This window comes from Leptodactylus fuscus, chromosome 6 (assembly GCF_031893055.1).
Source record: "Leptodactylus fuscus isolate aLepFus1 chromosome 6, aLepFus1.hap2, whole genome shotgun sequence".
Lineage (NCBI taxonomy): Eukaryota > Metazoa > Chordata > Amphibia > Anura > Leptodactylidae > Leptodactylus > Leptodactylus fuscus.
The window spans coordinates 25,026,402-25,042,386 of NC_134270.1; the positions used below are offsets into that span (position 1 = coordinate 25,026,402).

Consider the following 15,985-nt stretch of genomic DNA (forward strand, 5'->3'; position numbering starts at 1 on the left):
AGGAGGAAAAAATGTATATACCATGTGGTCGGGTGTAACCAATCCTAATTTGGGTGGTGCTCACTCCCTGATAAATAGCACATGACACAGCAAAAATATAAATAATGGGGGCACTCACCCAAGGCCTCATTAAAACTTTTCAAGCTTTATTCCACTTTATTAAAAGCAACAGCGGGAGAGAGGCATACAGAGATGGAAAACAGCAACAACGATCGTTTCACAGCTCTCAGGTGCTTTTTCATACTAAGCTTGAAAAAGCACCTGAGAGGTGCAAAACGATCCTCGCTGCTGTTTTTCATCTCTGCATGTCTCTCCCGCTGTTACTTTTAATAATCACGGCCGCAAAATAACGCGTCGTATATGATCCTAACTCCCATTGAAATGAATGGGAGCTCTTACGGTGCGCAAACTCTGACATGCCGTATACATGCCAGATCACGCTGCACGTTACATCGTGTGAAGGCAGCCTAAGTCTGGGACCCCATGGGCCGGAAACACCGCAATTTGCCTGCGGCGGAAACGCCACAGGAAAAACCACAGCGTTTTACAGTACTTGCAAAGTGGATGAGATTCATCCCCACATTGCGGAAAAATCGCAGCGTGGACATGCTGCGATTTCCAAAACTATCGCGTTTTTGAAAATCACAGCATGTTTATATCTATGGAAACGCTGGCAGCTTCCCGATAGATATAATTGTAACAGAAAGTCCGCAGAGGAAAACTCTGTGAACTTTCTGTTCAAAGCGCTGCAGCAAGAACAGCGATGTGTTCAAGCCACGGTTGTAGCCTAAGGTTGAGGTCCCACGTTGCGGAAATGCAGCTTTTTTGTTGCAGATGTTGTGGCTTTTTTGAGCCAAAACCAAAAATGGCTTCTAAAGGAAGCAATATATAGAAAGCTCTTATACTTCTATCTGCTGCTCAATCTACTCCTAGCTTCGGCTTAAAACACTGCAACAAATAAAGTTGTGTTTCTTCAACATGGGGCCTTAGCCTAAGATTAATGTCCCACGTTGCAGAAACGCAGCATTTTTTGTTGCAGATTTTTTAAACAAAGTCAGGAGTGTATTGAAAAGAAATGGAAAATATAAAGCGAGCTCTTAGATAATTCCCTTCTATTAAATCCGCTCCTGGCATTGGCTAAAAAAAACCACAGCAAAATCTGCAACAAAAATACTGTTTCCGAAACGTGGGGCCTCAGCCTAAAAGATCAAATATCTGGCTCCAAAAAGACTGGATCCCAGTATATCTCCAAGCAATATGCAATGTGGGTCCATTAACTAACATGAGTGAGGGTGTTGCAGGGTGGCATGGTGATCGGTCTCCGCGTGGCCCTAGACTTATGGATCCTACCACAGCACATGTTGGAGCTCTGAGGACATATTTTGGTGGGCATGTCAGAAGTGTAATACCTCCTGTATAACAATGTTCTCTAGATGACTAGCACCTTTGAGGGTGTTAGAATATTACGACAAAGCCAATCTAGATAATGTTTCCACTTGAGTTGCTCTGACCGGTGTATAAGTATATAGTGGATCTCTCTTCATATACTTCACTATTACTCTAGTAAGTTAGTTCAGATCTGATGCTCCTTTTTAGGTACTGTACAGGATAATTTCATGGCTCCCACCTAAAAAGTTATTTCCTTGCCCTTAAGTACGAGATTGATGGGATATCGGTGATTATCACGGACACATGGGCCAGCAGCTCAGCGGAGCCATTCTTGTACATTGCAGAACCCCACAGACCAAGGAAAATAAAATGAAAAAAATTGGAGATTTTTTAGATCTTCTCTGCAGGTTGCATCTCCGGAAAATATTATTGCAATAAAAATGTACGTCAGCTTCCAGGCTCCTCATGGTTATCACACAATCCTTCAATGTTCCAGCAATATGTTGTCTGAAGTCATAAAAATAGTAAAAAAACAGCTTTCCTGCTAAAAAATGTGCTTTGGATGTAGAACACTCTTAAGAATAAAATGGCAAATTTCATTCAAATTGTGATTGAATTTCTATTAATTGTGCTGTATTTGTGATTGGCTAAAGCAATGATCAATTGTACACTCAAAAGCTTTGGCCATGATCCCGAGGGGCTGCGACTTCTAGTTGCAAAAAGTTGCACTGCACAAATTTTTTTTGCGACAACCAATCTCAGTCGCAGCACCTTTGGGATAGCAATGCGACTTCATTAACTTATATTAGTGAAGGAGTTGTCCCCAAAATCGTCGAATAGTCCTATCTATAAACATGAGGGCCACATCTATGCCCCACCTTGAGGCCCCATGCACATGACCAAGTGCGCTTCCATTGTGCGGCCACTGGAGTGACATCTGAGTGCATTGGATTGGAGGCCCCATAGATGTGGATGTATAACAGATTGGGTTCAGATGTCATTCAGAGTGTTGTCCCAGATCAGAGGCGCCCTCATGTCATGTGCATGGGGTCTGAGAGTTTAGATTAGATACATTTGATGTATATTGACCAAACTTAAAGGGATTCTACCATTAAAACCGTTATTTTTGTGGATAAGACGTCGGAATAGGCTTTAGAAAGGCTATTCATCTCTTACCTTTAGATGTGATCTCCGCCGCGGTGTTCCTTAGAAATACCGGTTTTTACCAGTATGTAAATTAGTTCTCTGGAAATGCGATGGGGGCGTCCCCACTGCTGCTCGAGAACACGTTCCTGCGACGCCTCTATCTTCGGCTGGATCCTCCCCTTCTCTATCGTCTTCCTCCTGCGTCACCTCTGACGCCTGCGCAGTTGGATCTGCCAGTGAGACACTAGTAGAGGCGACTGCGCATGCCGGCCGGCAGCCATTTTTGGGAGGCCGCTCTTGCTCTTGAAGTTCATTGCAGGAGCGGCCTCCCAAAAATGGCCGCCGGCCAGCATTCGCACTCGGCTCTGCTGGTGTCTCACTGGCAGAGCCAACTGCGCAGGCGTCGGAGGTGACGCATGAGGAAGACAACAGAGAAGGGGAGGATCCAAACGAAGATATAGGGCGTCACAGGATCGTGTTCTCAAGCAGCAGTGGGGACCCCCCATCGATGTGAGAGAACTAATTTGCATACCGGTAAAAAATGGTATTTCTAAGGAATGGCGCGGTGGAGATCACATCTAAAGATAAGAGACGAATAGCCTTTCTAAAGCCTATTCCGACGTCATATCCACAAAAAAAGAGGTTTTAATGGTAGAATCCCTGTAATAACTGCAGTGGAACTGGCCAATGGTCTAATGTATATGGCGCCTATGCAGTTGATTGGTATCCAAGTGAATGGGGATGATCCGAATTACCAACCACGGCCTCTATACAATCTACAGTGGTTTGCTTGGTAAGCAGTGAAGAAGTGCCAGAACTCTGCAACCCTGTCAAACAACTTATCGGTTATAGTGCCATGTGATGCCCAAGGATAGGTCACCAATATCCTAATCCTAGAAATCCCCTTTAACTTGCTGCTTAGATATGCAGTACAATTCTCTTCTGAATGGACTGACCTTCAGTGGAGAGAGGCCACATATGTACGGCCACCTCTCTGCCAAGAACTGGAAATTGGCTCCTCTAATTTTTTAGATTGGTGAAGATATTAAAACCTGGATTCCCACCAACCATTGTTATGTTTGACACATAGAAACTAATTATTATAAAACCCAAGTATGTGAGAACTTGCCAGTAAAAACTGAAGAATGGAAAACCTTATCTTTTTCGCAACGGAATTTTCCATAGTATATGGAAAAAGGTCAATTTTACCCATTTTCCATAGTCCTACCCGGATGACTTTTGAAGCTTCTTCTCCGGATAAGACCATCTGCGGGCGCTGGAGAAGAGACGCCATCTCCAGTTACAAATGACTTTCCAGGCAAGTCTCTTCTAACGTTACTTGTGGGTAAGTAAACATACTCAATTATGCAAATGATTTTTGGAACGTAGTAGTGAAAAGTATTATATAAGCATTCTGTATTCACTAGAACACCATACTATAATTTGTAAAATTCCGGAATGTTTCGGAAAACAAGTTCAAAGACTATTCAAGAAATGGATAGTTTTTCTTGGTTAGTCTCAGACTGACCATTGGAGACTGACCTTTTATTATGTCTGTATGTGACAGGACATCCTCGCCACGGCGCGTAGGGTAAGATATCAGTATTAGGCTAAGGCCCCACGTAACGAAGTACAGCCAAAAAACATGGCGGAAACACATCACAGCTTTTTTCTCAGTGTTTGTCATTGAGATTTTGCTGAGTTTTCCTTTGTGGACCATTTGCCCCTATTGTGAGAAGGTGACGGGCAGAGTTCTGGAGTCACGGTATATCTCCTCCAGGTTTCTGATGTACGTGTTGTCCAGGGCAGGTCTTGAGTAGGCTTCAGCCCAGTTGTGGGTCCTGGGCTCGATACTGGGCCATAAATGGATGAAGAGCCTGGACTTCAGGGCAGATCCTAGGAGAGAGAGGAGGCGCCTGAGTCTGACTAGAAACACTAAGAGTCTGGTGAGAACAAACTGTGCTATTTTGTTTGTAAGCCAAATGCATAATTAACTTCATACTGTTTAGTTAATGCTTGGACGAGCACGAATTTGTTTGAGGTTTTTGCCTGAAGTTAAAGGGATCCTATCATTCAGATTGAATTTTTTGTCCCTAACACGTTGGAATAGCCTTAAGAAAGGCTATTCATCTCCTACCTTTAGATGTCTTCTCTGTGCCGCCGTTCTGTAGAAATCCTGTTTTTTGCCAGTATGCAAATGAGTTCTCTCGCAGCCCTGGGGGTGGACCCCAGCGCTCAAACAGCAATGCTGCGAGAGAACTCTCCAGCGACGCCTCCATCTTCTTCAGGCAGTCCTCTTCCGGCGCAGGCGGTGAAACTTGTAGGCCTCAGGCCTCGTCAACTGCGCATGCCCACAGGCCACAAAAAAATGGCCGTTTACTTACTGTGTAAGAAGAAGAAGAAGACACAGGAAGAGGATGTTCCTGAAGAATATGGAGGCGGCGCTGGAGAGTTCTCTCGCAGCTTTGGGGACGCCCCCAGTGCTGTTTGAGCGCTGGGGTCCACCCCCAGGGCTGCGAGAGAACTCATTTGCATCCCGGCGAAAATCGGGATTTCTATGGAACGGCGGTGTGGAGAAGACATCTAAAGGTAGAAGACGAATAGCCTTTCTTAATGCTATTCCTACGTGTTAGGGACAAAAAATTCCATCTGAATGATAGGATCCCTTTAAGGCTGTATTTTATTTTGCTTATTTTGTACCTGTCGTGAAGGTTTACTTATTTTGCCATATTTTTCTAAATAAACCTGTTTGCACCACATTCTGTGTCCCTGTCAATGTCTGGCTGGGTTTGCACCATTGCTGCTACCGAACTACCTCCCCCACAACCTATACTGACAACTTTTTAAAAAAAATTACACCAGTGTTTCCATAGGTATTATTGACATGCTGCGATTTTCAAAACTCATTTTTCTGCAACGTATGGATAGCATTCGCCAGAATCCTGTACACTTTGCAGGTACTTTAAAACTCTGCGTTTTTGCAATGTGGGGCTTCAGCCTTAATGTCATTGTGTTTTGAAGGGGTTAACCAGGAGGGTCTTCTTTTACCTTTTTAGGCTAAGACCCCACGTCGCGGGCCACAGCGAAAAAGTGAAGTGTTGGTCATCTCTCAATATAGCGCCTGGTCCTGGACACATAAGCGACATGAATAGGTGACTGACCCGTACAATTAAAATAATTACTTAAAGTTCAGCGTCCAATATTGCCGTAACTTTCAAGATGCTTCAGTAAGAGCCTTTGACAGACAGGCCGAAGTAGCTTGGCTTTGAATTTTATTTTCAGCTTGAAACGCTTCCCAAATTTGTTTGACATTGAGAGTAGCGGGTTATAAATCAACATGATCTTTTTTTCCAACATCTTCAGACTGCGGTTTAGGCTTTCCAGTATTTCGTTATTGTTACTTTATAAGTGCAGATTTTTTTTCTAAGCTTATGGATTGGGGCCAAACTCTCTCTGCTACAATACAGATACGTCTCGCTCCTCGCTCACCTATGCAGGAGCCGTAGACCTGAGCATTCCTATTTTATATGATATCATTCCCTGTCCTGATCATAAACACAATCCACTGACCTAATACTGAAATCTCTGTAGCAGTCACCTCCTAAGGCTATTGTACAATACACAGACTTCTAGATCCTCTATGGTTTCATAAAAGTTTAAGTCCGGGGCACCGTGTAGCATAAACACACGGTTTGTCCGCAGCATAAACGCCCTGGAAAAACACGGCATTTTACAGTCACTGCAGGAAAATACATGCCGCGGACGCACTGCGATTTACAAAACCATTGCGGTTTTGGGAGGAAAAAAAATGAAAACGAAGGAAGGAGTTAAAAAAATTGTACAAATTCTGGATGGTGAATCGTAGTATCTAGAATTACGAATGACTATTATTATTATAGGTTCTGTCCGCTTCGAGACCTGAAGGACCGAGACCTTATCCTCTTAAAAAGTAATTACATATGGAAACCCCCAGATCCTATAGACCAGTGGTTCTTAATAGAGATGTGCGAGTAGTACTCGATCGAGTAGGTATTCGATCGAATACTACGGTATTCGAAATACTCGTACTCGATCGAGTACCGCTCGCTATTCGAATGGAAAAGTTCGATGCAGAACCAGCATTGATTGGCCGAATGCTATACAGTCATCCAATCAACGCTGGTTCTTCTCCTACCGTTAGAAGTCTTCTCCGTGCAGCTTCCCCGCGGCGTCTTCCGGCTCTGAATTCACTCTGCCAGGCATCGGGCCTGGGGAGAGCCGACTGCGCATGCCCACTTGTAGAGCAGGCATGTACAGTCGGCTCTGCCCAGCCCCAATGCCTGGAAGAGTGAATTCAGAGCCGGAAGACACAGCGGGGAAGCTGCACGGAGAAGACTTCTCGGAGGATCCGGCCCGACCCTCACTCGTGGACTTGGTAAGTATAATTTGATCAAGCGTTGCCTACCCCTGAAACGAGCATTTTCCCCCCATAGACTATAATAGGGTTCGATATTCGATTCGAGTAGTCCAATATTGAGGGGCTACTCGAAACGAATATCGAACCTCGAACATTTTACTGTTCGCTCATCTCTAGTTCTTAACCTTGTTTGAGGTACCGAACCCCCCAGTTTCATATGCACATTCACCGAACCCTTCTTTAGTGATAAATCAAATAGGATTCTGTAATTTAAGACATAGTTATATGTTTTTTTACTGGTACACAAAATGAACTGTGCATAGGGCCTAGGGATCGATCGAACCTTGGTTAAGAACGACTGCTATAGACTATAATGGGTTTCCACCGAAAAAGGTGGAGAGAAAAGTCTCCCTTGTAGGACTGTTCACTCCACCAATTTTAAGCGGAATACGGGACGGAGAATCGAATGCTAGTGTGGACCTGGCTTAACATGGCAATCTTGACAAGTCTCAAAGTAGTTGCCTCTCTCCAAGTTTACCATTCCTTTGCCATACTTCTGCCATCCTTCTCCCTCCTACCCCAATCACTTGGCCCTGACATGTAAATTATGAACAAATCTGAAGATATTATTGAGCTCCTTCTGAAATGTTATCACAAAGAATATTCTAAAGAAATTATAATAAAACTTCCAAGAAGTTACAGTAAGATATCCGAGAAGTGTCAACATGTACTGTCCTTATATATCATCCACTGACACAACATGGAGGTGGGGGGATTACATAGAGATTACATGGAGAGGTTTTTATTCAGACAGGCTCAAGGTTTTATTGAGACAGTATTAAGAGTTTATGATAGTAACTGCATTCACTTAAATCATACGAGACTTCAGTGAAATATCATTGCCGATCTTGGATTACTAGTCTGCACCTGTGTCCAATATTAAAGGGGTTGGCCAGGAATTTTGCATTTGAGGCCTTAGGATAGGCCAAAAATATCTGATCGGTGGGGGGGCCAATGGATTGCATGACACGTATTAGCTTTTTCAGGGCTACTTCTGATGCCTGTACTATACACAGCCATTAATATTCCTGTCCCTATATAGTATACGGGAACCTGACTTCAATAGTCAATGTTTAGAACTTGTGACCTTCAGGCTCCATCCACTACAACTTGGTACGTGAGACTACCATCATCTTATAGACAACCATCTTGACTATCTCTTACATAAATGTGACTTGTAACTTTTTAGCATATGATTAGTTCTGCAAATTCTTGTCATGTAATTGTATTGTTACTGTTTTGCTCCTGGTGGTGGAAAAATCTTTTTCGTCTTGTATCCTACACATGACAACCTGCTCTCACATTCCCTAATGGTCCAGGGTGTTATTAGGTGGATTCCCAAGTGAAAGGTTACTGGTTCATATCGAGGATCGGCCATGAAGACGATTTCCCAAGAAAAGAGAAACAGCATCATCTAGTTCATGGATAGCCGTCTCTTGGTCAAGAAAATTGTCAACCTGCGTCATGTGAGTGCCATGGGCTCTGATGGGTGCAAATGGGTCTGGAAGAAACAAGTAAAAAGGGGGCTAACAGATCAAGAAATTGAAGGAACTGGTAAGTTTTGGAGGAAGCCTGGTGATATGAGGTTGTTTTACAGTTAAAGGTGTTGGATACTTGGCCAGGATCGATGGTGGCCTCAATGCAGGGCTATATGTGTCCTATAAGACGAGTTACTTTGACATAGTATTCCAGCAGGACAACAACCCAAAGCCCACGTTGAGATTAGCATAGAACTGGTTCAATGACAATAAAGCCGAGGTGCTAAATTGTCCCCTAAAGTCCCCAGACCTCAACCCATGCGAACACTCATGGGTAGAGTTGAAGGAAAATCTGGTTTCTTGGGAATATTTAGAAGAGACCTGCGATCAGATTTCAGTAGAGACATGCTTGCATCTAATTCGATGGAGTACATACCCAGAAAGATTCAGGTGTTGAAGGCCAAAAGGTGGATTTACAAATAATAAAAGTTAAATTTAGATTTTTAGAAGAAAAACAGTAACAATGACAAGAATCTGCAGAACTAATCATATACTAAATAGTTGTGAGTCACATTTATGTATGAGATAGCCAAGATGACTGTCTATATAATGATGGTAGTCTCATGTCTGAGGCTGTAGTGGATGGTAAGATATGGGGCCTGAAAGTCAAAAGCTCAGCTGAGTGCTGTACTCACATTATGCACGCTCAAGTCAAATAGGGGGACTTGGGATACCTGTTCTCTGTTCATGGGGGTCCCAGGAGTCAACCCATCTGATAAATAATATTTGTAGGAAAACCCACTTGGTTTGTTAACCTTCTAGAAGGCGGATTTCTGTGACTTCCAGGAAAATGGATTGATCGGCCATCCTACTACACATCCTATCCTCCTAATATTATAAATGTGAAAGTTTATGTGTTTGGATGTTTGTTCCTCAATCACGCAAAAACCGCTGAAATTTGGCACATAGATAGGTTGTAACCTCGATTAAAACATCGGCTATTTTTTATCCCAGAAAATGACATGGCTTCACAACTGTTATGAATTTATGTTCACATACTATAGTACACTACTCTTGCAGCAGCTTATCTCAGCCAGGGCTGTTATCTCTCTATGTAAACACACGCTAACCCTCAGTCCATTCTGTACATGTATTTGCATATTATCTGATCTGCTCCAGGCAGTGCTGACACACTGGATAGGAAAACACCTTTAATCCAAATTGGCAGTTTGCTACTTTTAAACATGCCAGGAAAAAGAAAATCTAATTTGTTGCAAAATTCTAAAACAACGAGAGTTATGAAGATAGCCAGAAGTCACAGAGTTCTCCTCAAGCAGAGCTGACGGGGATCATCGATGCCAACAACACGCTCATTATATGGCATCCCAGTGAGTTGTTGAGATGCCGGAACAATCACGGGCACAGCACGAGCAATGAGTTCAGCGGCAGGCCAGGTTGACAGCTGCCGAAACACCGGGGCAGGCAGATCATCAAAAGCAGCAATTTGGCGGATCATTGATGCCAACAACACGCAGACGAAGTCATGGACAGAGGCTAGTGATTAGATAAAGGCTGAGCCTGGACTGGCCGAGCATCTAATCTAAAGTGCTTGGGGGTTCCTAACTTTACCCTCATGGCAGATATCAGGGGAAATAATAATCTTGTTCCCAGAGAGATAAGATGTCTGATGGCCACTTTCTTCCCTCTCCCATTGAGTACACAATAATGGAGTGGTTGGTTACGAGGTTGCTCGCAGACCGTTGTCTCCATGTGTATGACCAGCATAACTTGTCGCCCATGTTATTTGTGCCTTCAATTTTATATGAAACATACACAAACCCTAAAATTTCTGTATACTTGTATAAACTCTTCTTTGGAGAGCTTTGCAGAATTATAACCAAGCTGGTGTCTTCACAAAGGACCACCCTAACAGTTGGCACAAGGTAGCGCTTGGCTTTTCTAACCCTGGATTTCAGTTTGAGGTCCAGTAAGTGACAGTAACGTCCATGCAGACAGACTGCGGAGGTATTTGTCTTAGACAACTCACACTTATTTCTTTGGCGCTATCTTGGCACACTATGAACTTCTTCTGTCCTCTCTTAAGGTTCTTTTATAAATAGGAAAGTCTATAAATCAAGGGGCTGAAAGATGGGGGTCAAGGGCCACCTAAGAGACTACTGACAGATATTTAAACAAAAGAAACGCATTTGTGGGTTTTGTTTAGATTCAGAAAATTAAGAAAAAAAAAATATTGCCAGGAGATGAAACTAAAATTTCACCACAAATTATAAAGCCCAAAGATGTTATTTTACAGTTCCCATTATACTTAGCAGTGTTTGGTACGTATTCACATGTCACATTATAGTGTCCACCATTAATCTAAACAGGATCTAAATTTTGTATTGACTAATTTCTGAGTATATCATTATAGAGGTCAGAGTTCAGTTGTCGGCCTGCAGCCACCACTAGGAGGCGCAATCCAAGGTCAGGGTCACATACAGACAGCTGAGGACCACTGAGCTATGATAATGTGGGATACTTACAAGGGGATATTTCCATCTTGGCATTTATGACTATATCCATAGGATCCATAGGATATGCCATAAATGGCTGATAGACGCTGGTTCTACTTCTAGGACCTTGAGTATAGCGCCCTGTTCGCAGCCGAAATTAATTGAGAGGGCCACGCATTCACTTGTATGGGAGTTCCAAAAACAGCTTCAGCTTCCTACTATGAGTGTAACGTCACTGCCTGTTCGGGTTCCAGCACCACCCTCCGCTTGCACACTGAGGAGCAGGAGCTGTGTTCAGTTTGTTTACTTGCTTGGAGTTTTTTGGTGCTCTATGTGAACACTGTCCTATTTCCTTTTCTCTGTAATTGATTTTCCACCACACCCGTCTCCTGCACCTTGTTTCCCTCTGTTCATCAAATAGTTAATCTTCGCCTTGCCTGTGTGATTGACAGCCTGTCTACCAGCCAGTATGGGGCAGGTCCTGGACTTCCCATATACAAGTCATCAGCCCACACAGATTTGCTGGCTATTCTGACTCTGTCCTGTGACTTTGTCCATGCTAGCGTCCTACTTGCTCTTTCTATTGTATTATTGACCTCTGATCTTTGGCTTCCCTTGTGACTACTCTTTTGGATTACGATTTTGTACTGCTTTGTCTCTCTGCTTTTGATCCTTAGCTTTGTGACTCCTCTTCTGTGTTGTTTTGTCCTGTCTTGTTCTGTGTGACACTTATTTCTAGGAAGGGATCACCGCCCAGTTGTCGTCTGTCATCTAGGACAGTTCAGGGAAGTAAGCAGGGACAGGGGCAGGGTCCAGTTTAGGGATCACTGTCTCTGGCTTTCCCTTCTTCCGTTAATTCAGCAGCAGCACTAGGGAATTATCCAACTAGCAATTCCCTTACAATAAGTAAGAGTTGTGCATCAGCTCAAAACACATGAGAGGGGAGTGTCTGCCATATGTATTTTAGCTTGTAAATAATAAAGATGATGCTAGATTGTTATCATCTATATTTGGAGTATAAGGAGTTAAAGAGTTTGTCCGGCAAGTGGTTTTATTATTCCTTCCTTCCTTCAGGGGCTACTTATGGGTTCCAGGTCAGTTCCAACTCAAGGTCATGTGATCAGAATAGGCACCAAGTCACCGGGTTGCTCTCTTCACCGGATGGAGGAGGCAGAGAGACTTGGGTCACATGAACCAGGGTCAGAACCAGCACAGAACCCCCCTGGAGGAAGTAAGTAAAAAAAGACTCCTTGGAGAAGCAGTTTTTGGTGGAGTTGGTATAAATGTAAAGATTCTAACTCAGTCTGCAACATAAAAGAATGTTACATTTTACAATTTTAAAGAATTATATTCAATATTAATATAATTAATACCGTAATATACATTCATTATAAAAAATAATAAGTCATGGACAGTATTGTATTTACCAGTTTATTACAGTAAACTTGTTATTTCTAATTTTGATTCAGAAGACATTTGTAAAGTAGTCATACCTGAAGTTAGTGCCGAAATGTGGAAAATGAAAGGAATTGAAGTTGAAAGTTTGGCTTCTTGTTTCCGCAGACCTGGTTTCAAGACGAAATCTAAGGGTACATTCACATGGAGGATTTGGTGTGGAATCCGCATCAGATTCGGTACTGAATAAAAAGCCTCCCATTGACTTCAATGGGTTCCTTAAATGGCGCTGAATTTGGTGTGGAATCTGCATCAGATTCAGTGTTGAAAAAAATCTTCCCGTTGACTTCAATGGGTTCCTTTTCTGCTCCATTGACTTCAATGGGTTCCTTTTTCTGCTCCATTGACTTCAATGGGTTCCTTTTTCTGCTCCATTGACTTCAATGGGTTCCTTTTTCTGTTCCATTGACTTCAATGGGTTCCTTTTTCTGCTCCATTGACTTCAATGGGTTCCTTTTTCTGCTAGCAGAAGAAGGAACCCATTGAAATCAATGGGAGGCTTTTTTTTTTTTTTTAGCACTGAATCTGACACGGATTCCAAACCAAATTCAGCGCCATTTTCCTCCGTGTGAATGCACCCTAATACTTATCAGTAACCATAAAGGAGACATTTCTCACTCTTAGGGTGCATTCACACGGAGTAACATGCCGCGTGACCTGGCACGTATACGCCATGTGAGATTTTGAGCGCCGTATACGCTCCCATTGATTTCAATGGGAGCCTGTATCGTATACACTGTGTTATTTTGCGGCCGTGATTTTGCGGCCGCAAAATAACGCGCCGTATACGAGACTAACTCCCATTGAAATCAATGGGAGCATATCCGGTGCTCAAAATCTCACACGGCGTATACGTGCCAGGTCACGCGGCACGTTACTCCGTGTGAATGCACCCTTACCCTGTGGGCCCGTAGGCAGATGAGCAGGGTAACACATCCAGCCTTAAAATCTATTTCTCTCTCTAATATAATTTTGCAGTTATCACGTACTAGATACGAGCAAACAATAAAAAACCGCCGCAAAATCTGCAATAAAAAAAGCTGAGCTTCCGCAACGTGGGGCCTCAACCTAACACAGTTTTCTACTACGCAATAAATACAACCATCATCTTCTCGAGACCTGGCAACCACCAATGATCGAAAAATCTGAGTCAAATATCCCAAATAAAAGTCTAATAGCGTAGAAACACTCGGCTTGTCATAGATGCTGACATCTATATCACGCATCGAAGAATCACGAGCCTTATGACAGGCTGGCTGAAAATAAAAGGTCTATAGATCATTATATAACTGGACGGCATTCTCATCATGTCCCAGGATGCAAACCAGCTGGCAGAAGATGTAACACGTAACAAACGCTCCTGGTAGATCACTTATGCTGTTACGAACGTCTCAGATAAAGGCGCACAGGTAATTGAACTATTAAAAACACAGACCGTATCCATCAAAATAGAGTGAATCATGAGGAATGGGTGTTTTTTATAATCCATATAGCAATTTTGGCTTGGCCAAGCTCGCAGCGTAAGACTAGGGGCTTACTGAGCGCTCACATGAAAGCCAAAGCAGTAGGTGCGGCAGATTATGTCTTCCAGTAACTTCATTAGGTAGAGTCATAATGGCAGCCCAGAAAACCGAGGGCCACAATAACATTTCGATCATGGCCAAGCTGCCGGTATCCAGAAAGTCGGAGCACGGTAGAAAACGTTTGTCGTAACCAAAATTACATAATATATATCAAATATATACTGTACACAGGCATAATATACAAAAAACAAAAATGGTACAATGAATAAAGAACCTCCTGTTAAAAATAGCAAGTCTGACCACGGAAACGCAGTGTTGTCGCAACGGGGGGCCTAAATAACGTTAGAAATGTATTCTCTGGGTCGGTGATACCAAATTTATCGGGTTTGTTTTCCCCATTTTTGTCACTCTTGTACAATAAAAATTCTTTAAAACTCTTTCGCTATTGACTGCAGCATCTTAAGGGTTAATACTGCCACCTTTGGGTCCCCCTGCCCCCAAATTGCGGGAAGTATCATTAATACCTTTTCACACCTTATTGTTGAAGGGGCCCAAAAATTATTATTATATTATATTTGACAATGTGTTCATGCCAGTTTGAGGTATCGCATAGATTTATTTCAAAATTGCAGCAGAATGTGCCCCAAATTTGCGCAATTTTTTGTAAATTTTCTCTAATCAAATTGAAAAGCAACGCAGTCTGCCAGGAGATGTAGCGTAGCCCAAATTGGGGTAAGGGGAAGGGATAAGTGTACCCTGTTTAATAAACTTGATGGAAATCAAATTGAAGTCACAAATAGAAGTTGGTTTGTAAAGTTTAAAAAAATACGTATTCACATAATAGGGGGAAATTATGAAATTTGAAAAATTTATTTTGCACTGGTTTGCGGAACAACTGCAGCGGGAACGCATCTCTTTGTACAGAAAGTTCACAGAGTTTTCCTCCACAGACTTTCTGCTACCGGCGTTTCCTTAGATATAGTTAACATGCTGCAATTTCCAGAATCGTGCCATTTTTGGAAATCGCAGCGTGTTCGCACTGCGGATTTTAACGCAAAGTTGGGATGGGATTTGCATGAATCCCATCCACTTTGCTGTTACTGTATGCCGCGATTTTTCTAGCTGTGTTTCCGGCCTGTGAGACCCCAGCCTAAGACCCCAAGTTGCGGAAACGCAGCTTTTTTTGTTGAAGATTTTGTTGCGTTTTTTGAGCTAAAACCTGAAATGAATTGAGCAAAAGGTAGAAATATAATAGTTTCCTAGATATTTCCCATTCCTTTTGTAGCCATTCTTGGCTTTGGCTCAAAAAAATGCAGCAAAATCTGCAACAAAAAAGCTGCGTTTCCGCAAAGTGGGGCTTTAGCTTTAGACAGTTTTCATAGTTCCACTCCAATGTATTGACAGACATGAAGGTAATTCATTCATACCAAACAGATAGTCTTACCCAGTTTATATATCCACAATATAAGAGATAGACAAACAAACATTAGGGGAATTTCTTTCTACTTAGCTGCCTATAAGCCCAGTAAAAGGTGAAGGTATAATATATAATAAGGGCTATATAATATACTAGAGGGAGGACCCGGCTTCGCACGGGTATATTACAATTTATGTTTGTGTACTGACCCCATAAGAATTGTCCAATTTTGCACTGGTGTATTTTGTATGTGGTTTGTGTGTATGTCCATAAGCGTAATGTGATTATGTGTATCTCATTTTGGATGTCAGTGAAAAACCTGTGATCAGTTGTTATGGATACCTGGAGTACAGCTGTATCTAATCCTTCCCCGTGTAGTACTGTGTTTAGATGCACGTGTCTAATCCTTGTTGGTGTGGTACTTTGTGCAGATGCACATATCTAATCCTCCCCATGTGATATTGTGTGAAGAGGCGCGTATCTAATCCTCCAGTAAGTTAAACTGTGTGCAGACATGCGTATCTAATGACTCTGGCGTGTGGTACTGTGTGCAGATGCGCATATCTAATCCTCCCCCATGTGGAACTGTGTGCTGAGACGCGTATCTA

The 15,985-nt window shown here is 42.6% G+C and overlaps 1 protein-coding gene across 1 annotated transcript in view; it reads left to right on the plus strand.

The window, feature by feature from the left end:
• INTS11 (integrator complex subunit 11) overlaps nt 1-15,985 on the plus strand; it is a 527,013-nt gene that overhangs the window by 487,694 nt on the left and 23,334 nt on the right. The window lies entirely within an intron of this gene.